The sequence below is a fragment of the Scyliorhinus torazame genome, chromosome 9 (genome assembly GCF_047496885.1).
Source record: "Scyliorhinus torazame isolate Kashiwa2021f chromosome 9, sScyTor2.1, whole genome shotgun sequence".
Classification (NCBI taxonomy): Eukaryota; Metazoa; Chordata; class Chondrichthyes; order Carcharhiniformes; family Scyliorhinidae; genus Scyliorhinus; species Scyliorhinus torazame.
Window position 1 is genome coordinate 238783411 of NC_092715.1, and position 24153 is coordinate 238807563.

At 46.1% G+C, this 24153-nt stretch overlaps 1 protein-coding gene across 24 annotated transcripts in view; it reads left to right on the top strand.

Annotated features, from left to right (window-relative positions):
- LOC140429768 (receptor-type tyrosine-protein phosphatase delta-like) overlaps nucleotides 1-24153 on the top strand; it is a 3491723-nt gene that overhangs the window by 1184197 nt on the left and 2283373 nt on the right. For all 24 annotated transcript variants that reach the window (XM_072517184.1, XM_072517188.1, XM_072517191.1 and 21 more), the window contains exon 4: nucleotides 7078-7197. The gene's annotated coding sequence lies outside the window, so the exon portion shown is untranslated. The remainder of the gene's footprint in view (nucleotides 1-7077; nucleotides 7198-24153) is intronic.

Below are 24153 nucleotides of genomic sequence, written 5' to 3' on the forward strand. Positions count from 1 at the left end.
AATAATATAGTCCATTTTTGTTCTTGCTCTTCCAACTGAAATCCTTCCTGATGGTCTCTTTGAATAAGAAGGTCTCTGCACGATCCGTCCATTTCTCTATGCCTCGGCATGTCTCTTTAAAGTCAGATACTTTAGTTCAATCTGATCGTAGATTCCCTTGTAATTCTCCAACACAGGAGCATTGATTATCACAGCTTTCAGGCCGTCAAATGCCTGTTGAAAGTCCGCTGTCCACTGAAATTTCCGACATTTCTTCAGCAAGTCTATCAGTGGAACAATCACGCTACAAAACCTTTGCACAAATGTTCGATCAAAGCCACTCATGCCAATAAAGCGCATTATTTCCCTTCGCCTTGAGGGTATCGGAAACTCCTCAAGGAAAGTGACTTCGGCTTTCCCAAATTCACTTTTGGCTACGTTTATCACCAGACCCCCCCTCCTGATGTCGATTGAATAACTCCATCAGATGTTTTAAATGTTCTTTCCATGTCTGGCTGAAAATTACCAGATGGTCGATATATACCGCACAATTGGGTAATTCTGAAACAACTTTGTTAGGTAACCGTTGAAATGTGGCTGGGGCGTTTTTCATGCCAAATGGCATAACTTTGAATTAGTATATACCATCTGGAGTCACAAAAGCTGAAATCTCCTTCGCCCTTTCAGATAAAGGTACCTGCCAGTAACCTTTAAGTAAATCCAGCTTGGAAATAAAAGCTGATTGTCCCACTTTCTCAATGCAATCCTCCAAATGTGGGATAGGATAAGAGTCCGTTCTTGTAACTGCATTAACCTTTCTATAGTCCACACACAACCATTGGGTACTGTCTGGTTTTGGTACCATCACTATGGGTGAGCACCATTGGCTGCAAACCACTTCAATTATGCCATTTTTAAGCATACTCACAATCTCTTTGTTAACCTGTGCCAATTTTAAAGGGTTACGTCTGTATGGATGTTGTTTGATTGGAACAGCATTGTTTGATTGGATCAACATCTACATCATGTATAGCCATTTTAGTACTTCCCAATTTATCTCCACAAATATGCCCATGTGATATCAATAACTTGCTAAGGTCATTCCGTTTTTCCTCTGAAAGATAACTCAACAATTTATCCCAATTTTTAAAAACGTCCTCCTTTTCCAATTTAATTTGAGGTATGTCAAATTCACAGTCATCTGGATTTGGTTCGTCACTTTGAGTTAGGACCATTAAAACCTCCTCCTTTTTCTCTACTTCCCTTTCAAAGTACCTTTTAACCATATTCACATGACACACTCGGTGAGTTTTCCTTCTATCTGGTGTTTTCACCACATAATTTACCTCACTTAATTTCCTTTCACTCTGATAAGGTCCACTAAACCTTGCTTTTAAAGGTTCACCTACCACTGGTAACAATACTAAAACTGTATCTCCACTGGCAAAACTACGAACTTTGGATTTCGTGTCCGCTACCCGTTTCATCACATTTTGTGCAACTTTTAAATGTTGTCTAGCCAATTCACCTACTCTATTTAATCATTCCCTAAAATTTGACACGTAATCCAATAATGTAATTTCTGATTTCTCACTCACCAAATTTTCCTTAATCAATTTAAGTGGTCCTCTTACCTCATGACCAAAAATTAGTTCAAAAAACTAAATTTGGTTGACTCATTAGGTGCATCCCTAATTGCAAACAGTACGAATGGAATTCCTTCAACCCAATCCTCTGGATAATCGTGACAATAAGCCCTCAACATTGTCTTTAATGTCTGATGCCACCTTTCTAATGCTTCCTGCGATTCTGGATGGTACGCAGTTGATTTAAATTGTTTTATTCCTAAGTTATCCATAACTTCTTTGAATAACCTTGAGGTCAAATTTGACCCTTGATCCGATTGTATTTCTGTGGGTAGTCCATATCTAGTAAAGAATTTAAGTAACTCCTCCACAATCTTTTTAGCTGTAATATTACGTGCTGGAATGGCCTCTGGAAACCTAGTAGACACATCCATAATCGTCAAAAGATATTGATTCCCACTTTTGGTTTTCGGAAGTGGTCTTATGCAATCAATTAGGACCCTTGTAAAAGGTTCCTCAAATGCTGGAATGGGTATTACGGGCGCTGGTTTTATCACTGCTTGAAGTTTCCCTATCTCTTGACATGTGTGACATGATTGACAAAATTTAACTACATCTTTATATAGTCCAGGCCAAGAAAAAAGTTTTTGGATTTTAGCTTGAGTTTTCCTTATTCCCAAACGACTTCCCACTTGTACCTCATGTGCAACTCACAACACCTCTTTTCTATACCCTACCGGCAATACTACTTGATGAACTTCTGCCCACTTTTCATCCGCCTGCATATGTAAAGGTCTCCATTTTCTCATCATGACATCACTTTTACAGTAATAACACTCTGGTATACACGCAGATTCCTCTTCCGTGTATGCTTTCTGATACAACCGTTTTATTTCCACATCTTTTTGTTGTAACTCCGCCAATCTTCCTGAACTAAAAATATCCGCCTCATCCTCCACCTGTTCTTGTTCTTTTTCAACCATCTGATCAAAAATCATTTCTGATAATTGCACTTCAACTTCATCTTCACTCTTTGATTTCTCCTCTTGTCTTTACCTGTGACTTTGCGGCCTTGTTACTACACAATCCGGAAAAATCCCAGGATATTCGTCCTTCAACACTTCAGTTGTCTGATGTTCCACTGGGTAATCAACCACAGTAGACACCACTCCCACCTGCGATCCAGCTATATCATTACCCAAGATAAACTGTATTCCTGGACAAGATAGTTTCTCTATTACTCCTACTACCACTTCACCACTCTTCACTGAACTTTCCAACCTTACCTTATATAATTGAACAGTTCTCCCCTCACCCTGATTTCCACATGTTACCACCTTTTCTGGCAACATTCTTCCCAAACGACATAACTCCTCATCTCTTACCATTAAAGATTGACTCGCTCCCGTATCTCTTAAAATTGTGACTTCTTTACCTGCTCCTCCTGATACCCATGAGTAAACTTTACCCACACAAGTAAATTCTTTAAAGAGATCTGGCACCTTCTTATCAATCACCTCTTGATCAGGCTGTCCAATCTTTTGCACTTCCTTCGCTTCACTTGGGCTTTCCTTTACCACTTTAACAAACCCCACTGTCTTTACCACATCAGCCTTCCCAGTGCTTTTCCTCAATCACCAACACTGTGACTTTACATGGCCTAGTTTAATCCAGTGAAAACATTTGAAATTTTTCATTTCTTTTCCACCCTCCTGGATTTCTTTTTTAATCTGAGGTACACTCTCTTTATTATCTCCCATCAGATCACCTTTACCTTTACCACTTGAGTATTTCTCATGTCCCCAGTTTCCATCCCTCACAGGCTGAAACTGATGTTAGAAACCAAGCTTTGATTTATGAACTAATCCATAATCATCTGCCATTTCTGTTCCTAACCTCGCAGTTTTAACCCTCTGCTCTTTCACATGAGTTCTCACTACATCAGGAATTGAATTTTTAAACTCCTCCAAAAGCATAATTTCTCTGAAAGATTCATACGTTTGTTCTATTTTCAAAGCCCTTATCCGCCTATCAAAATTACTCTGATTGAGCCTTTCAAACTCCATGCATGTTTGACCAAATTCTTTCCTTAAGTTTCTAAACCTTTGTCTGTAGGCTTCAGGCACTAGTTCATATGCACTTAAGATGGATTTCTTTACCTCCTCATACGTCCCAGATACCTCCTCTGGTAGTGATGCAAACACTTCACTAGCTCTACCTACCAGCTTTGTTTGAATCAGTAATACCCACATGTCCTGCGGCCATTTAATTTGTTTAGCTACCTTCTCAAATGAAATGAAAAAGGCTTCTACCTCCTTCTCATCAAACCTTGGCATTGCTTGGACATATTTAAATAGATCCCCACCAAGCCTTCGACTATGATGCTTTTTCTCACTATCCTCATCACTATCCACCAACTGTAGGTTTCCCTCTACATCTGCCAATTTTAACTGACTGTCATGTTTCATGGCCATTTTCTAAAGTTCAAACTCTCTCTCTTCATCTTTTTTCCTGATCTGTATCTCCCTTTCTCTTTCTTTTTGTTCTGCAAGGGCAATTCTTTCTTTTCTTCTTTCTTCTCTCTCTCTTTCTTTTTCCACTCTATCTCTTTCATATTCAAGCCACTTTAATTCTTTCTCATGTTCCATTTGTTTAAGTTGTAACTGAATTTTTGCCATTTCCAATGAGTCAAACACATTTGGAAATGGCAACTTTAAATGGCAACTTTAGGCAACGTTAAATGCTTAGCCACCGCCATAATGATCTCATTTTTTTGCATTTTGTCAGGTAATGTTAACTGCAATGTTTTTGCCAAATCCAACAGTCTGCCTTTAGTCTCTGTCCATAAGGTACTGCGTGTGACCGTTTCCACCCCCAAAAACTTCAGAGCCTCTGAAAGAGCCATTGTCCACATCACACTCCCTACTTAAACTAGAATACCACACCTGAAAAGCAACCACAATATGCTCACCCCTCACTGTCTTTAAGTTCACTAAGCCAATCCAATAGATAGAATTTTATCCTGGACGAGCCCCTAATTTGTTATGGGTCAGGGTTTAGAGATCCCTAAAGTTTATCATGGCGTTCACCTGACCTACAACCTGTAATAGATTGTGGTATGGGGAGCACACGGCCCACTCTACAGGTTTGGGAGAGCAGAAATGGAAAAGTATTTTTTAAAGCAAAACAATGTTTATTCTATGAACTCAAGTTAACCTTTTTAAAACATACAGTGAACATCTAAGCAACCATTAATTTAAATACAACCCCCAAAGAATACAACACTAAGTAATCCTTTAAGCTTTCCTTTTAACATCTATAAGACTTAAACACCTATTAACAGAAGCACATTAGGTTTACATTCACTCCTGAGAACATTTATAATCCTGAATTCACCAAATGATCAAGAGATAGTCTTTTTGTGGCAGAGAGATCAACAGTACACCTGCTCTGTCTGTCTTCAGCTCCAACACTGAAAAACGAAACTAAAACACACCCTGCAGTAAACAGCCTAAAACGAAAGTAAAAAGCCGACAGACAGCCCAGTTCCACCCACTCTCTGACATCACTGAAGTAGTAAACACCCATTTCTTAAAGGTACTCTCACTACAGATATTTGTATACACATCCATTTATAAACACCCATTTCGTAAAGGTACTCTCACATGACACCCGATATATGTGAGGTCAGCCAGTAAGGCACCAACCAGAGAAGTAACCGATAGCAGTCTATCGGGGAGTGTAAATATACTGGGCAGGATTCTCCCGAATCCCCTGATGGCCTGTCGCCGGCGTAGGAAAATGGCGCAAACCACTCCGGCATCGGGCCAACTGGAATTTGCGGAATCCTCCACACATCCAGGGGCTTGTCCGGCGCCGGAGAGGTTGGTGCCACACTAACCAGCGCCAAAAGGCCGGCGTGAATTTGCGCATGCGCTGAACCGCCGGCATGGTTCCGCGCATGTGCAAGCCGGTGGGCGTATTCTTGCGCATGCACAGGGGGTGTCTTCTCCGCGCCGGCCATGGTGGAGCCCTACAGTGGCTGGCGCAGAAGGAAGCAGTGCCTCCACGGCACAGGCCCGCCCGTGGATCGGTGGGCCCCATTCGTGGGCCAGGCCCCTGTAGGGTGCCCCCCGGGGCCGATCCCCCCGTGCCCCCCCCCCTCAAGGACCACACCAGCCGACCCACCAGCCAGGTCCCGCCGTGTGGAACCATGTCCATTTCACACCGGCGGGACTGGCCAGAGACCGACGGCCGCTCGGCACATAGGGGCCCGGAGAATTGCCGGGATGGCCACTGCCAACAACCCCCGACTGGCGTGGCATGGTCCCCACCCCCGCCTGAAAACCGGCGCCGGAGAATATGGCAGCCAGCGTCGGAGCGGCGGGATGGTTTTAACGCCGCCCCCCGGGGATTCTCCGACCCAGCGGGGTCGGAGAATCCTGCAGACTGTTTGTAAATAAAACTTTGTTCTTACTTTGATTCCCGCGTCATTATTAAACTGATTGTTATCATGAACAGAAAAGGGGATAACAAAACCACTCACACATAGCCATCTTGTGTCATATGCATATTATGATTTGGAAGCAATATATCTGTTCCAATTGGTGACACATTTAGTAAAGAGACAAAAAACAATTGAAGATGCTATACTGCTTGTTACAGGAAGAAACATATCTCAGGGAAGTACTTTAAGGGTGCAAAACTTTCTCTCATCTCTGTTGGTATTTTTGTTCAAAGCAGTAACGTCAAGAGCCCTATGTAAAATATCCTTGCCAGGCCAATCTGGTCAACTCAAGGGAGCATCGTTCAGCAGCTCCTTGATAAACAGTGGAGGCCGTGAATTCAGATGAGTGCAAGAGCTACCAAGAGCTATGGGATTCCAGGAAACCATGCTGCAGACCGGGAATCCAAATTGCCCAGCATTGTTTTAATAGGACTAGATACCGCGACCTGAACTGCTGTTTATTGAGCTGCTCCAGTATGTTTCTACTGAAGACCCAGCTTTAGGGTTTAGAAACAGACAAGAAAGTTGGTATTTTTGAACAAAATCATTAATCAACATCCTTGAGGTTGTTTGGTCACCCTATAAAATCAGAGGTTATGTTTGAACAAAAAATACTTGACCTATCTTTCCCTTCAACATAAGAACAAAACTCACTTTCTCATGTGATACTTAACATTGAGCTCAAGATGCAGAATTGTTTGTCGGAGTGTTGATCTTTTCGCACTTGTTTTTACCAAGTGTTTTGAGCCCTGATATCAAAATAAGTGTTTCATTCTTTGCCTTATCCATGACTTTGTGCAATTTGTATGGAGAATCGAAAGCAGTGTGTTTATTATCAACCATGTGGTCCAGATCTAAGTCTAGTGCACAATAAGCTAAATGTCACCCATCTAATTTGCCGGACTGAATATCAGCATGTCTCCAGAGGTAGCAAGCAAAATATGAACCATTATACTGGATGTGATAATATTATCCATATTTATAAAATGTACTATTTACTTTCAGGAGGAAAGAAAGTCAACTGATCTCCAACCCGAGCTGAAGGCTGATAGTTACAAGTTGTGTATGATTTATCGACATCGCTTTGGCACCTGCATGCCCAACAATGAAAAGCCTCGTCTGCTGGTAGGTTCAAAATATTATTATTTGCTGCTTTATGCACAAATTGGATTTTGATACTAGCTTAACCAGTCATTTAAAAAAAAATCTTTGGAGGATTATTAAAATAAAAAGCACCTACACTTTTCACTACAAATATTTCCTCTTTGCAAGTCAATCTTCAATTAACTTCACAACTAGTATAATTACAATCTAAGTTGCGCTGCAGAGAATTGCTCCATTTCTTTCACTGTTGTAACTTGAGTGTTTGCACAGTGTAGGTGCATGTTTTATTTATAAAACCTTAACTGCATTGTTAAGAGACAACATTGCCTTGCTATGTTTTCTTCCCCCTCCATTATGCACACACACAAATCCTCAGCTTATTCTGATATATAAAACAACGTTACTGGAAGAGCTATCAGTTCAACAAATCTTCATGAAGTTCCTCAAGTACAGTTATTGATTTGATCTCCAAGGCTCTCATGTTATTCATAAGCTTAACTGCTTCATCAAAATGAAAAGTGTTGATCCCAAAGTATCCTTTCACATGAAGGGGTGGGTTGTGATATGTCTTAATTAATAAAAGAAAGTTGATTAAAGGTAGGTCAATGTGGTGGTGGGGCATGGGAGGTCAGGATGGTTAACTGGAGAAGGAAATGTTAAGTCACCATCCAAAAGGTATTTTTTGTGGCGCCATTTTGCTTTGGAACTTTACCACATTTAGAAATGTGTACAGAGGTGATATTTAAACCATGTAATCAATATTATTTCAACATCAGAAACTTGGTAGTTTTATTTTATTCTTGTTGTGGCAAGTTTTCACTGATAGGCTGTGAATCGAAGTTCCAGAACTGTCAAAATATTTCTTTTTTTAAAAAAATATATTTTATTAAAGTTTTCAAACACAATTTTTCCACTTTACAAATCAACATAAGAGATAACACACTAACTAATAAGTAACATTACTTAAATAAAATAGTGAACTGGCAAAGTAACAAAAAATAGTTCTCCCCCCACTTCCTCTCCCCCCCCCTCCCCCCTCTGGCTGCTGCTGCTGAGGATCTATTTTCCCTTAACGTTCCGCGAGATAGTCAAGAAACGGTTGCCACCGCCTGGAGAACCCCTGAACCGATCCTCTCAACTCATCCGTTCCAGTTTTATGAACCCTGCCATGTCGTTTATCCAGGCCTCCACGCCGGGGGGTTTCGCTTCCTTCCACTTCAGTAAGATCCTTCGCCGGGCTACCAAGGACGCAAAGGTCGGAATATCGGCCTCTTTCGCCTCCTGCACTCCCGGCTCTTCCGCTACCCCAAATATAGCTAACCCCCAGCCTGGCTTGACCCGGACCTTCACCACCTTTGAAATCATTCTTGCCACTCCCCTCCAGTACTCATCCAGTGCCAGACACGACCAGAACATATGTGTGTGGTTCGCCGGGCTTCCCAAGCACCTCCCGCACCTGTCCTCCACTCCGAAGAACCTGCTCAGTCTTGCTCCCGTCATGTGTGCTCTGTGTAGAACCTTGAATTGTATCAGGCTAAGCCTGGTACACGAGGAAGAGGAATTTACCCTACTTAGGGCATCAGCCCACAGACCCTCCTCAATCTCCTCCCCCAGCTCTTCTTCCTATTTTCCTTTCAGCTCCTCTACCAGCGCCTCCCCCTCGTCTCTCATCTCCTGATATATTTCGGACACTTTGCCCTCCCCAACCCATACCCCCAAAATCACTCTATCCTGGATCCCCTGTGCCGGGAGTAGCGGAAATTCCCTCACCTGTTGCCTCGTAAACGCCTTCACTTGCATGTATCTAAAGATATTCCCCGGGGGCAACTCATACTTTTCCTCCAGCGCTCCCAGGCTCACAAACTCCCCGTCAATAAACAAGTCTCTCAATCTCCTAATTCCTGCCCGATGCCAGCTCTGGAACCCTCCGTCCACACTTCCTGGGACAAACCTATGGTTGTTCCTGATCGGGGCCCACGCCTAGGCACCCGTCACACCCCTATGTCGCCTCCATTGCCCCCAGATCCTTAAGGTTGCCACCACCACTGGGTTCGTGGTGTACCTTTTCGGGGAAAGCGGTAGCGGCGCTGTCACCAGCGCCTTTAGGCTCGTTCCTTTGCAGGACGCCATCTCCAGTCTCTTCCAAGCCGCCCCCTCTCCCTCCCCCATCCACTTGCGAACCATCGCCATATTGACGGCCCAGTAATAGTCGTCCAGATTCGGCAACCCCAGTCCCCCTCTGTCCCTGCTGCGCTGCAGGAACCCCGTCCTTACCCTCGGGGTCTTCCCTGCCCACACGAAACTCATAACACTCCTATCTATTTTCTTAAAAAAGGCCTTCGTGATCAATATGGGGAGACATTGAAACACAAAAAGAAACCTTGGGAGGACCATCATCTTTACCGCTTGCACTCTGCCCGCCAGTGAGAGCGGCAGCATATCCCACCTCTTGAAATCCTCCTCCATCTGCTCCACCAGCCGCGTCAGATTGAGTTTGTGTAGAGTTCCCCAGTTCTTGGCTACCTGAATCCCCAAATAACGGAAGTTCCTTTCCACTCTCCTTAACGGCAGGGCGTCTATCCCTCTTCTCTGATCCCCGGGTTGTACTATGAAAAGCTCACTCTTCCCCATATTAAGCCTATATCCCGAAAAATCTCCAAACTCCCTCAATATCTGCATAACCTCTGTCATCCCCTCCACAGGATCCGCCACATACAGCAGTAGGTCATCTGCGTAGAGTGACACTCGATGTTCCTCTCCCCCTCTAACCACCCCCCTCCATTTCCTAGAGTCTCTCAACGCTATGGCCAGTGGTTCAATTGCCAGCGCGAACAGTAATGGGGACAGGGGGCACCCCTGCCTTGTTCCCCGATGTAACAGAAAATATTCCGATCTCTGCCGATTTGTGACTACACTTGCCACTGGGGCCCCATAGAGGAGTTTGACCCAACTGACAAACCCCTCCCCGAACCCAAACCTCCTCAACACCTCCCATAAATACTCCCACTCTACCCTATCAAATGCCTTCTCTGCATCCATCGCTGCCACTATCTCTGCCTCCCCCCCCCCTTCCGCTGGGGCATCATTATCACCCCCAACAGCCCCCCCCCCCCCACTGGGGGCATCATTATCACCCCCAACAGCCGTCGCACGTTGACATTCAATTGTCTCCCCTTTACAAACCCTGTCTGGTCTTCATGCACCACCCCCGGGACACAATCCTCGATCCTCGTCGCTAGCGCGTTTGCCAGCAACTTGGCGTCTACGGCCAGGAGCGAGATAGGCCTATATGACCCGCATTGCAGCGGATGTTTATCTCGCTTCAGGATTAGTGATATCGTCGCCTCTGACATTGTCGGGGGTAGAGTCCCCCCTTCTCTGGCCTCGTTAAAGGTTCTCGCCAGCAGCGGGGCCAACAAGTCCACATATTTCCTGTAATATTCCACTGGGAACCCGTCTGGTCCCGGGGTCTTCCCTGCCTGCATGTTCCCCAGCCCTTTAGTCACCTCATCCACCCCAATTGGCGCCCCCAGACCTGCCACCTCCTGCTCCTCCACCCTCGGGAACCTTAGTTGGTCCAGAAACTGTTGCATCCCCTCTTTTCCCTCCGGGGGTTGGGACCTATATAGCCTCTCATAATAGGTCTTAAACACCTCATTTACCTTCCCTGCTCTCCGCTCCGTGGTTCCCGTTTCATCCCTAACTCCCCCTATTTCCCACGCCGCTATCCTCTTACGAAGCTGGTGGGCCAGCAGCCGGCTCGCCTTTTCCCCATATTCGTATCTCATCCCCTGTGCCTTCCTCCACTGTGCCTCTGCCTTCCCTGTGGTCAGCAGGTCAAACTCCGTCTGAAGTCTTCGCCTCTCTCTATATAGTCCTTCGTCCGGGGCCTCGGCATATCTTTTATCCACACTCAAAATCTCCCCCACTAATCTCTCCCTTTCTTTGCCCTCTTTTTTCTCCTTGTAAGCCCTAATGGAGATCAACTCTCCCCTAACCACCACCTTCAGCACTTCCCATACTACCCCCACCTGGACCTCACCGCCATCATTGGCCACCAGGTACCTCTCAATACATCCCCGCACCCTTCCACAGACCCCCTCATCCGCCAATAGTCCCACATCCAGTCGCCAGAGTGGGCGCTGTTCCCTCTCCTCTCCTAGTTCCAGATCCACCCAGTGCGGGGCATGGTCTGAAATGGCTATGGCCGAATACTCCGTTCCTGCCACCCTCAAAATCAGTGCCCTGCTCAAAACAAAGAAATCTATCGGCCTGGCAAATCTCCACGGATCCACTCCCCCCATTTGCTCCATAAACCCCCTGAGCACCTTGGCCGCTGCCGGCCTTCTTCCGGTCCTGGATCTAGACCGAACTAACCCTGGATCCAGCACAGTATTGAAATCCCACCCCCATTACCAGGCTTCCCACCTCCAGGTCCGGGATACGTCCCAGCATCCGCTTCATAAATCCCGCGTCGTCCCAGTTCGGGACATATACATTTACCAGCACGACCTCCTTTCCCTGTAATCTACCACTCACCATCACATATCTACCACCGTTGTCCACCACTATATTCCTAGCCTCGAACAACACCCATTTCCCCACCAATATCGCCACCCCTCTATTTTTTGCGTCCAACCCTGAATGGAACACCTGTCACACCCATCCTTTCCTTAGCCTAACCTGATCCGCCACCTTCAGATGCGTCCCCTGAAGCATGACCACGTCTGCCTTCAGTCCTTTTAAGTGCGCAAACACTCGGGCCCTCTTAATCGGCCCATTTAGGCCTCTCACAGTCCACGTGATCAGTCGGATTGGGTGGCCGCCCGCCCCCCCACCCCCCCACCCGCCGACTAGCCATCCCCTATTCTAGGCCAGTCCCCCGTCCAGGTCCCGCGCACCCACCCGTCCCCCAGGCGGCGCACTCCCGTCCCGACCACCTCTTCCTTTGCCAGCTCCCTCTCGCTCCCAGCAGCACCAACCCAGTTGACCCCCCCCCCATGCTAGATCCCCTTCTAGCATGGTTACTCCCCCCATGATGCTTCCAAAAGTCAGCTGACTCCAACTGACCCCGACTTCCCACGCTCTCTCTTTGTCCCCCGCCCCCATGTGTGGAACTCTCATCCTCCTTGCGCCTATCTTCCCGCCATCATCTCCCTAGCGCGGGGAAAAACCCGCGCTTTCCTGGATCGGCCCCGCCCCCCACGGCGCAGCTCTCCCATTCCCCATCCCCCACCTCAGTCCCTTTTCCACCGGCGCCCACATTTCTCAGTGTCCCCCCCGTCCAGAAGAGAAAAAAACCCGTCTATCGTCCTGATACTGTCTATGCATCAACCTCATTGTCTCCCCCACAGCATCAGTCCCTCAGTTCTGGTCCAATTTCTCTTCTTGGATGAAGGTCCATGCCTCATCCGACGTTTCAAAGTAGCAATGTTTATCTTGGTGCGTGACCCACAATCGCGCCGGCTGCAGCATCCCAAACTTTAATTTCTTCTTGTGAAGCGCCGCCTTGGCCCGATTAAAGCTCGCCCTCCTTCTCGCCACCTCCGCGCTCCAGTCCTGATACACTCGTATCACCGCATTCTCCCACCTGCTACTCCGTACCTTCTTGGCCCAGCTCAAAACCGCCTCTCTGTCGGTGAAGCGGTGAAATCTCACCACTGTCGCCCTTGGTGGTTCTCCAGCCTTTGGTCTCCTCACAAGGACCCGGTGAGCCCCTTCCACCTCCAGGGGGCCCAATCAGCTCCCATTAGCGAATGGAGCATCGTGCTCACATAAGCCCCAACGTCAGCTCCCTCCACTCCCTCGGGGGGACCCAGAATCCGGAGGTTCTTTCTCCTCGAGCTGTTCTCCAGGACTTTGTGCCTTTCGATGCACCTCTTATGTAGCGCCTCGTGCGTCTCCATTTTTACCGCTAGGCCCAGAATCTCATCCTCGTTCTCAGCTGCCTTCGCCTTCACCACACGGAGCTCTATCGCCTGGGCCTTTTGCGTATCTTTTAGCCCTTCGATTGCCAATAGCATCAGCGCCAGCATCTCCTTCTTTAATTCCTCCACACACCATCGGAGTAATTCCTGCTGGTCCGGGCCCCATGTTGTCTGGGCTCCATCCGTCACCATCTTGCTTCTTCCTTCTCTTCTCTGCCGCTGCTCCAAAGGATCCTTCGCAATCTGGCCACTACCACCGATCCTTTCCATACACACCAGGGGGGACTCCTTACTTCGTCACCCCATACTGGGTTTGGTCCAAAACAATTTCCGTTGGGGCTCCCAAAAAGAGCCCAAAAGTCCGTTAGAACGGGAGCTGCCGAATCGTGCGGCTTAGCAGTGCATCGCCGCAACTGGAAGTCCGTCAAAATATTTCTGATGTGTACTTTGTAGCATTAAATAAAAGATTATTTTTGCTGAAATTGACTTTTCAGAAAAATCCTCTTTCTCCCCTCTTCTCGATTGTGGATCTTCACTCTTAAATGGGTGCGAAGCCATGTGTGCATAAAGCTATTTGTAGGTTGACCACGTGACTATTGATGTGTCATCTTAGACCCTGAAGAGGCAACTCCAACCTAAGTTGCCTATTGGGAAACTTGCAGGAGCTGGTGTAATGTTGGTCTTACTCCCAACATGGTTTTGCTCTCCTTTGAAGTAAGCGTTGGGAGCAGTGCAAATGAACCACAGTTTCACCCCAATCCTGTGAAATTGCTGTTGAGCAAATTAGGTTAAAATCCTCCCAATATTAAAACGGCTATTTTCACTATCGTGGCGAAGCAGGGGTAGAAATTGAGCTTGTTATTTTCTCCGAACATTCATATTTGCACACTTCAAGCACTTCATAACGGTCAACAACAGGGGGCTGGATTATCCATTGCCTGACCCCGATATCATAATTGGCGATCAGGCGGAGAATGGGCACCAATGCCCAAATCAGGGCCGGCGTCAGTTTGATGCCGGGTCAGCCATGCTCCGCCCCCTCTGAAATAGCATAATTGCAATGATGGGGAGGGACACGTATGGTCTCAGTGGTCGGGAATCCGGCGTGGCAGCTACGGACTGTGTCCAGCGCCGCCACACTCGGCTGGGATCCGTGCCGCTGGGCGGGTGGGGGGGGCTTCCGCGAGGGCTGGTGGGGTTGCTGCGGGGTGGCCATGCGGTGGCCTGGGGTTGGGGATGGCGATTCAGGTCTGCACACGGCCGGCGCCATGTTTTATGGCGTGACTGCTGCAGGTCATCAGCCGTGTGCATGTGCAGCCTGGGACCTGGCTATTCTCCGGCTGTTTTCGGCACAGGAGCCGGCAGTTTCACCCAGCGCCGCTGTTAGCCCATTACCGGTCCGGAATCAGTGAGCGTGCGGCGCCAATTTTTTCGTCGTCGATCTCCCGCGAGTTCTCCGTTTGAGCTGGCAGTTAGCTGCTGAAAAGCAGAATCCAGCCCAGGAAATCTATTATCCCTCATCCTGGAGTATGAGTTCAGTTGTAGTTTCCCAGCAATGATCAATTAACTCAGTAAAGTCTTGATTGGAATTTAAGGCCTTTGGTCTTGGAACTTGCATGGATTCAAAAGTGCACACCAATTTTTATTTGTTTATCCTCCTCTGAGTAGGGTGTTTTACTACATGTTGCAATGGGTAAATCGCGTGAGAGCCCCAAATCAGGCTCCACTCCACGTGGATCGCAAGTCACCTGACTCACTCTGCCTGGCATGGTCTGGGTGCGACGGTGTCATTGCCAAGGGTGCCCAGGTGCCAGGCTGGCAGAGCCAGCGTTTGGGCCCAGGGGGCTTTGTCCATTGGAGGGAGGGAGGTAAGGGGGTGCTCCAGGGGCCTCTGAGAAGGTTGGGGGGGTAAACGGGGAGGGTCCAGAAAGCCGATGTGGGTGGGGGGGGGGGGGTGTAGCGATTTGAGTTTCCATTCAAAATGGCATACCGCAGCGGAAAATCAATTAAAGTGCGGCCTCGGCGGAGGGAAACTCCCCTGGGCCCAAAAAAGCAACAAAGTGCCAGTGAATAACAGGGTGAATCTTGGAGCTGCATATCGGATGAGAAACAGCCCACCAAATGCACCCAAAAGCGGACTTTAACTTCTTTCCATTAAATCACCCCTGAAGATGCCACATAAATGCAAGTTGTTTTTGACAAGCCACATGTAAGGAGAATAAAATAAATTATTCTATGGATGCTTGCTCCCTGTGCAGAATCACAACAGGTGGAAATGCAAGCCACAGTATCAACCTGATGCTGTTCTAATCCTATCTCTAACCTGTATTCTAACCAAGAGATTTCACATTGAACTCCTTATGTAATGTAACCAACTCCAAATTCAATACAAAATATAATTTTAAACTGGAGTACTCTCTGGCACTTTTATGTCCCGGGGTATAAAGATGTCATTCAAATGGCTAGAAATCATTGACATCATGCATTGCCATGGCATAATTATTTGCTAGATCTCCCTGAAATGGAACCTAACAGCCAAACATTACCCCATTAAAAACCTTTACCATTATTCAAGTAATATAGAAGTTCATTTGTTCCAGCTGACTGATATCTCCCATGATACCACGAGCATCAAGAAAGCTGATTTAATCTCTTTGAAGACATCTATATTGGTGGAGAGGCTCACAGGAATATGAAGTCTTGATTAATTAAAATAAAATCATCCTTAATAAGTATTTCAAAGCTCAGAGCAGCGTCTGAGAGAATTGCCATCACCATAGGGAAGTTGTGATGAAGGTATATTTATACACCTTCATTGCTAGAAGTTGGCCCTCTTGACACATCAAGAATCTAATTGAGATAACAGATGCAATTAAATATTTCAAATTTTTAATAGGGCAGAGTTGACCACTGGTCTAACTCAAATGGTAAATTATTATTCCGTTAATTTCCAAATCAGTGTACTGGAAATTTTTCGATTGCACAAGTTTTAAGAGCATTCATAAGAAGCAGTCCTGTTTAAACTGGCCATGCATCCAAGGTGAAGTAATCGATGTTGGAATTTTCATTTTTCGCCTTGGATTTACAGGGCGGGATTCTCCGACCCCCCCGCCGGGTCGGATGATCGCCGGGGTTTGGCATGAATCCCGCCCCAGCCGGCTGCCGAATTCTCCGGCACCGGGGTTTTGGTGGGGGCAGGGAATCGCGCCGAGCCGGTCGGGGGCAGTTGGCAGCGGCCCCCCGGCGATTTTCCGGCCCGCAATGGGCCGAGTGGCCGCCCGTTTTCGGCCGGTCCCGCCGGCGTAAATCACAGCAGATCCTTACTGGCGGGACCTGGCTCCACGGGCAGCCTGCGGAGTCCTCAGGGGGGCGCTTGGGGGATCTGGCCCCGGGGGGTGCCCCCACGGTAGCCTAGCTCACGATCGTGGCCCACCAATCCTCGGGCGAGCCTGTGCCATGGGGGCACTCTTTCCCACCGCACCAGCCGCTGTCAACTCCACCATGGCCGGTGCGGAAAAGAACCCACCTGCGCATGCGCTGGGATGCGCCAGCACACGCTGGTGCTCCCGCGCATATGCCAACCGACGAAGGCCCTTCAGCGCCGGTTGGCGCGGCGCCAAGCCCTTCGGCGCCGGTTGACGTGGTGCCAAACACTCCGGCGCAGGCCTAGCCCCTGAAAGTGCGGAGAACTCTGCACCTTCGGGGCGGCACGACGCCGGAGTGGTTCACGTCACTCCTCTGTGCCGGCGCGGCTCGCCCCGCCAGTTCGCGGAGACTCCCGCCCACAGAGCTGGGGATGTTCCAGGCATCCCGACTTGGGTTTTTAAAGGCCCCCTGGCCAATTAATGGCAGCGAGCGGGCTCGCCATCAAGTCAGGGACGGTGGGTGGGCTCTCGATATTGGATGCCGTACAGTACTCTGTTATCGGCAAGCAGGCCAGCGGTGCAAAAGTGTGTGCCCGCCTGCCTACAATCTGTGTCTCCATCCATTTCCCTTAGTGTACGTTTGCTGACCTTCGAGGAGGCGCCAAAAATTGAGCAGGATTGTTTGAATGCAAGGACACTTTGAAAGGATTTGAATGAATTTTTAAAATGCAACTGACTACTGTACCCAAATCTAATTAGAAAATAATTTTATGTATATATTTGAAGTCATTATCAGTAATTTTACTTGCAGCTGGGAGCATTGGTATTGTGATTTAAAGTACTTGATGTTCAACCCATTTTCAACTGTATTTATCAAACTTTACCAAGTTATCATTCTTAAATGCATGAAGGAATATTCTTTAGTTTTGTTTTTAAAATTACATTTTCGCTGACTGATTGCACTTTCTCATGGCAGATTATGCTTTGCTGATATGCCAACGCGTTTGAGCGGAAACTTTGGGCAGAGGACACAAATGCTTTTCAAAACGGCGTGCAGTTTGTGTGCCGAAATCTCAGATTGTGCCCGAAGCGTTAACTCTAATCTGATATGACTGCGCTTTAATTCTGTGCCAACCCCCTATTCAGAGTGTCTGAATTGAAGTAGCATATACCAGGCTAAATAAAAAATGGTTCCTTTTGCAATTGTAGTTTCAACTGGAATGTTCTGAATGGAGTATTATATGCTGATAGTTTGGCTCTTTGTCAACATTGTGATTACACGCTTTGACTCCTCAGAGGTTTAAATTATTTTTTCTCATGTTTTAATGAAATACTTGGGAGGTAGCTTCATTAGTAGCACCAATGTCACCACTATAACCCAGTTGACAGAATCCTAATACACCTTGGACAATTTCAGTGAAAACCTTTAATTTACAAGTACAGCTTGTTATAGGAGAGAAGATCACTTAAAATACTCGTCAACCTTGGACATGACTTGTGAAGATATCATCTGGCTATCTGCAAAAACACATTTCAATGCAATTTATGCAATATGATTTATTTTGAAATCAGTAACCATCATGAAAGGAGGTCTTGTGGCGCTGCGGGGAGCATCCCTGCCTCTGAACTAGAGGTTCTGTGTACAAAGTCCCATTCCAGGACTCCATGGTCATGTAAGGTGTGCTCACAGCATGATCAAATAGATCAATCACCCTGTAAATCCTTCCAATATGCCTATGGCAGGTGATATGTGCAGCAGAGTCTCCTTGTCAGCCATGCTTAATGTGGACTGGTGCCCCTCAAGCTATAGCCTCTAGCGACATGCTAGTGACTTGCGACAGAAACCGATGTAAGCGTGTGCTTGTCTGCCTCACGCGTCTTCAGGTGTCGTAAAAGAATCAAGAAGAACATACATGTAACAAAATCTATCAATAACACACTTTGGTCCTTTTGCTAATGGTATACAGTGTCACCAAACTTCTGTCCCTGAGATTGCCAGAGATAGCTGTGTGATACTTTACCCAATTACTTAAGGACCTCCAAATGGGCTGGTATTGGATGGTGGGTGTAGGAGTTGGTGAGGAGATTGATGACAGAGTAGCAATTAGCAGTTATATTTGCTGGCCCAAAAAATCTCCCGTCAATAATCCGTGTGAAAAGAATTATCACAAGTACAAAACAGAGCTTCCTCCTTCTTAGTTGTGCTATTTTGTTGAGCAGAATTCTTCTACATGAAGAACAGGGGTAATTTCTCCCCAAGGTAACCTGAAACACATTTGTTGCATGACATCCACTCATGTCCTTAAACTCTTTTTTTCTTTCGGTATTAAGTCTTTGATACTAATTACAGCAATGATTTTTTTATTCACCTTCCGTTACCTGGATATACACCATCAGTCGGTTTCAGCATGTATTTATTGGTACAGTGCCTTGGCTCCTTGAGCTTATTAGTTTTATCTTCTCTTTTGGCACCTGAAGACTTAAAATCCCATATGCCTTCTGGCAGCAATAAAGCACACCTGCTGAGCAGTTTACTTGTTTCACATCATGGAGTAGCTTATTCAAACAAATCTATAAATGGGTTGAAAGGACATAACTTGATTATTCAAGCTTAGGCTGAATAAACAAAAGTCAATAAAGAGGCTAGGTTGCCCAATTTTTTCTGCACGGTTTTGCGCTCACAGATATTCTCTGCATGGGCCAACAATCTGTTCAGAGATTAATTCATCAATACTGCCAATTCAGCCTAGAAGTAAACAGACAAAGTTGTCTGAAATGTATAAGAGAAACAACCAGATGAGGATTATGTCCCTGCTATTCGTGGTCTGGCTACCACCATCCAATGGAGTGCCTGAAACACTATTTTTTTTAAATGTTTTACTATTTAATGGAATGATTCCTGATCCCTGAAAACAGCTAAATTGTCAAATGGTATAGTGAAATTCAAACCTATTAACTTTCCAAGTAAGGGCATGGTTTTCTCTGCCGATGGAGAAGTCTGCACTGTGTGGGGAACGGTTGATTGCTTGTGATTTTCCATGAATTGGCCAATAAATGGCCAACAGAACGGCTTGACATCCAACTTATGATGGCAGGCAGCCTCTCAAACCTGGAGGCCCTCTGGTTTAGCAGCAGCAGGATGCCATGTAAGCGTGGAGATGGCACCCCAAATGGAGACAATAACTCTCTTGAATATCTTTTAATCTTTAAAATAAAAATGCCTTTGCAGCAGAGACATCAATGTGAGGAAGGGAGGGAGGTGATGGGACCCCCCTCCACAGAGTGGCCTTTGGTTGTAGCTGAACACAGGCAAGCACGTTGGGCTTCTAACCTACATGAAGTGCTGTTCCCAAAGGATGTTATGAGGAGTTTGTCCTCAGGCACTGCTACTCCACTGCCTGAGGGAACCTGGAGATGATTGGCAAATCCCAATTGGCCACCAACAATATGTCTTAACAGGCATTTAAGTGGGTCAATTGGCTACACACTGCTTGCTGGACACTGGCCTATTAGTGGGATGGAGTGAGTGATAAGATCAGGCAGTGGGGTGCTAGCTGGTGCAGCAGAGAGGAACAGGATGGCAAGAAGGATTCCTTACGCTTTGCAGATTCAAGCACCTCCTCCATGCGAGCTTTCAGTGTAAGAACCTGCACTGGCTCTCTCTAGATCCTTGAGACTCTGTTACAAGTTGAATTCTCTATGAACTAGCATACTCCGTGCCTTCTCAAGCTTAATGCTGTCTTGTAGTCTCTGTCCATTTGAACATCTTACACTTTGTATGACAAATAATGTGGGCATCAACTCCCAGGCCCATACCAGCATTAGGAACATTAGCAGGCCATTCAGCCCCTCGGGCCTTCTCCAAAATTCAGCGATAGCATGGTGAATATACACTCCAACATCATTTTTCCCCTTTGTTCTGTGTGATGCTGGTGCACAGATCACTTTTTCTTCTACTTTCCTTCTCACGGAGAGCATCTGATGTCTTCTGTGTATCTTCACCACAGTGACATGGCTGGAATTCAAAGATCAACATTGCAAAGGATTGTGTGAGGAAACTGGGGCGTCATTCTCCGCCGGCGGGAGTCTCCGTTCTGCCGGCGCCCGGGGGTTTCCCGACGGCGTGGGGCTGCCCCACAATGGGAAACCCCATTGACCGGCCGGTGTTACGGAGACTCCCGCCGGCCGGTCGGCGCAGAAATGTGGCGGGGCGGGTAGGAGAATTTCGCCCCTGTTGTTTGTCTGTGATGATGAACGTTGAGGTATTTGGTGAAAATGCCGATTATAATATACTGTTCAAATAAACGAAAAAACGTTTTGGGAGTTAATTACTTAAACCTTTGGAGTAGTTTCTTCTGCTCTGGAGAACCAAGCAGAAAAATGTTTTCAAAGATAAATAAATTAATAGCATTTGCTAAAATCCAGTTTGATGTTGCAAGTTATTGAATCAGCATTATATTTAATCATGGGCTCAACACTTTACAAGAAGCATTAACAATTAGTTACTTGATTAAAACGCAGATTAAATTGACTTGCTCAATGGTTGGCACAAGCATACAGATCAAGAACAATGAAGTGCACGAAACATTGCGATAACATTGGCTTTTTACATTAATTGAGAAAAAGATTTGTCATCTTTCCCAAACTAATTTTGTGACTCTCGCTCATACTACTTTTGTTGAATCACAGTATAGATAATCGTAACCAGCCCTTCATCTTCTTGTGGACCTCACAGGATTGATTTCTCATCTTCTGATGCAAATCGCAAAGACAGGTCAAGGTCAATAGTATCTAATCTGTTGGCCTGAGCTCATTTGCTTAATTGTTCATAGCACCAGATACAGATGAAACAAGTGTGGGAAGAATATCAATGGTCGTCGAAGAAAATTGGGTGTCAATCAAATATAGAGAAACAAGCAAAATTCAAGAGGAGTGTTTCAATGAGGGATTACAAATCCAGTAAACCTTTGGAGTGCCTCAAAGGGTATTTCAACCCATTAAAAGCTTTTTATTCCAAAAGGCAAAGAAGGACAGGGGTTAAGAAGTGACAAGCAGAAATGAAGGGAAATTGAATTGTTTGTGAAGACGTGAGTCTGCAGATGGTGAGCAAAAAACCCAACACCATTAATCCTAACTTTGTTGCTGTTGAAGGTGAGGTGGTGCTGCTTGACACGCAGTTATTGGGGCGGTTGTTATCTGTGCTCTCATCCCTGATGTCTAGTGTTATAGTCTGTTTTGCGAGGAGTTCCAATTAGATTCAGTCTATTGCTAACCAAATCATGCTACAAAAATCATTTTGTTCAGTTGCCCACTCTAGAGGTATCGTTGCACTGGATGACAATGTTCCAATTTATGTCCATCTACTGTCTAGAACCAGGAGCAGGCAGTTCCATGTGGGCATTCATAGATAGATATGTCAGGGTCGGCAGGAATCGATGCTGGCACCTTTGGAGACTTTGGCTATTGATAAAATAATTACGCTGGCATGCCTTCTTTCATACAGTACCATGGAAAGCATGAAATGCTGGGGTTCTTTTATCTTGAAGAACCACCTGTCATAAAATTAGCTATTCCTATATCAGGGTGACAGCATTGAAGTGCTGGCAATATAGTTTTCACTGGAAAAAGGAGCTCCTAGCAAGGCGTGCGTGCCAACATGAATTTTACCCTCCTCTACAGCTGCAGGATTTGGGCATCAATGGAATGGGAAGGATAACCACTTGGAAAGCTTGGCAACATTCTTCAGTTTGTCATTCTCCTCTGGCTGTGTCAGCACAAAGGGTTCACATTGTACAAGTGGAGGGAGTTCAAGCTGAAAAGTGATTAGCCTATGTGCTAACTTGAGGAAAATACAACAAGAAAAAGACTCAGAAATGGCCTCAACAAACTTACCTTCAGATCTGTGCTCATGTAAATGATCTCCCAGTTTCTTTGGAACCATAGGCAGCTATTTACTCTGGAAGGCTTTGGACTTTGTGTCAATCAAACCCACTGGTCAGCAAATGAAAGTGGGGGCTTCAATGCTGCCATTGAGGGTGGCACAGTGGTTAGCACTGCTGCCTCACAGTGCCAGGGACCCAGGTTTAATTCTAGCCTTGGGTGATTGTCTGGAGATGGCACATTCTCCCGTATCTGCTTGTGTTTCATTCGGGTGCTCCAGTTTCCTCCCACACTCCAAAGATGTGCAGGTTAGATGGACCGGCCATGCTAAAATTGCCCCTTAGTGTCTAGAGGTTAGATGGAGTTCCTGGGGTACGGGGATAGGGTGAAGGACAGGGCCTAGGCAGGGTGCTTTTTCAGAGGCTCGGTGCAGGCTCGATGGGCAAAATGGTCTCCTCATGCACTGTAGAGATTCTATGAGAATGATACCCAAATCCCCTATGCGAATATAGATTGGAGGTTGATGCTGTCATCTGCATCAACCAGGAGCTTCTGCAGGCCTAATTGGAAACTTAAACAGGGCTGAAAAGAGGCAGAGATTATCTGCCCTTGCATCTCCATTGTAAATAATTTGGTAAACATCACTACAATACTGCCACATATTTATATAATCTACAATTAATTTTCCAACAAGTAGTTTTTAAGTAGCTCTGAGTAGAATTTGTTCACCAATGTCTTTAAAAAAAAATTATCATTGATACATAGCCTTTATGCATTTTGCATTACAGCATCTGTCTGGAGCTGATAACAGCTTTCCCATAGATGATGGATTTCCAGTGTGTGCCTGTTTGCTGCTCAGGCATCTGAATGTAATTAGGCTGAATTTACATATGCATAATAAATGTTCCATTCATGTAAAGAATATTCTGCACCCAAGGGATTTCAAGAAATTTTTAATGCGCTAAAAATTCTAATCGTCCTGCCATTCAAATCAAGAAATGTTCATAACGTGACAACAATGAGGATGCACAATACCTCCATTCTGCCAATTAGGACCAGGAACAGATTTAGCCAGATCATAGACATTGTTCAAAATAGTTATTTCATCAACTCAACATATTTGAAGCAAAATATCACAATTCACAGATTAGACATTTCCTAATTTGTACCAATTGGTATTTACATCAGTGAAAATAGCACAGTAGGAAATTGTGGATGTTTTAATTTCTCTGCTGTCACATGTCCCTTTTCTAGTTTTGCTTGCACTGAATGTCCTTTGGTACAGTTCCCCAACACTCACTGGTATCTTGCCCAGGTAATCATTCCAAATGTATGACTAGGCAAGGTAAGTATCTCCAAGCCATTTTATCTTGTAAGGCATCAAACTTCAACCTGAACATGTCCTCACACAATGGGCTGGAGTATACACTCCACATCCTTAATAAGCCCCAAGGTGTAAAAGCACCCAGTTCCCCAGTTCCCCAACCTTTCTCGATGACCACTCGACCACCAACCACTGACAAAGTGGAGCTCGCCTTCTCTAATCCCGAATGAAGTATTGGCAGCGGTTCCTGGTGGCGCTACCGGTATTGGAGATCTGCCGGCCACTGATTCAAAAATAGCTGTCGGAGACGTGGGGTGCGATTTAAAGGAAAAGTTTCCAATGGGCGCGAGGTGTGGTAGCGAACGGGAACTGCCGCGAGCTCTTCGACATTCAATCCGGCGAGACAGCCCCAGTATCAAACGTTAATTGGTCCACTTAACGAGGACCCACGGGCTTCACGCTGTAAATGATGGCACACCCC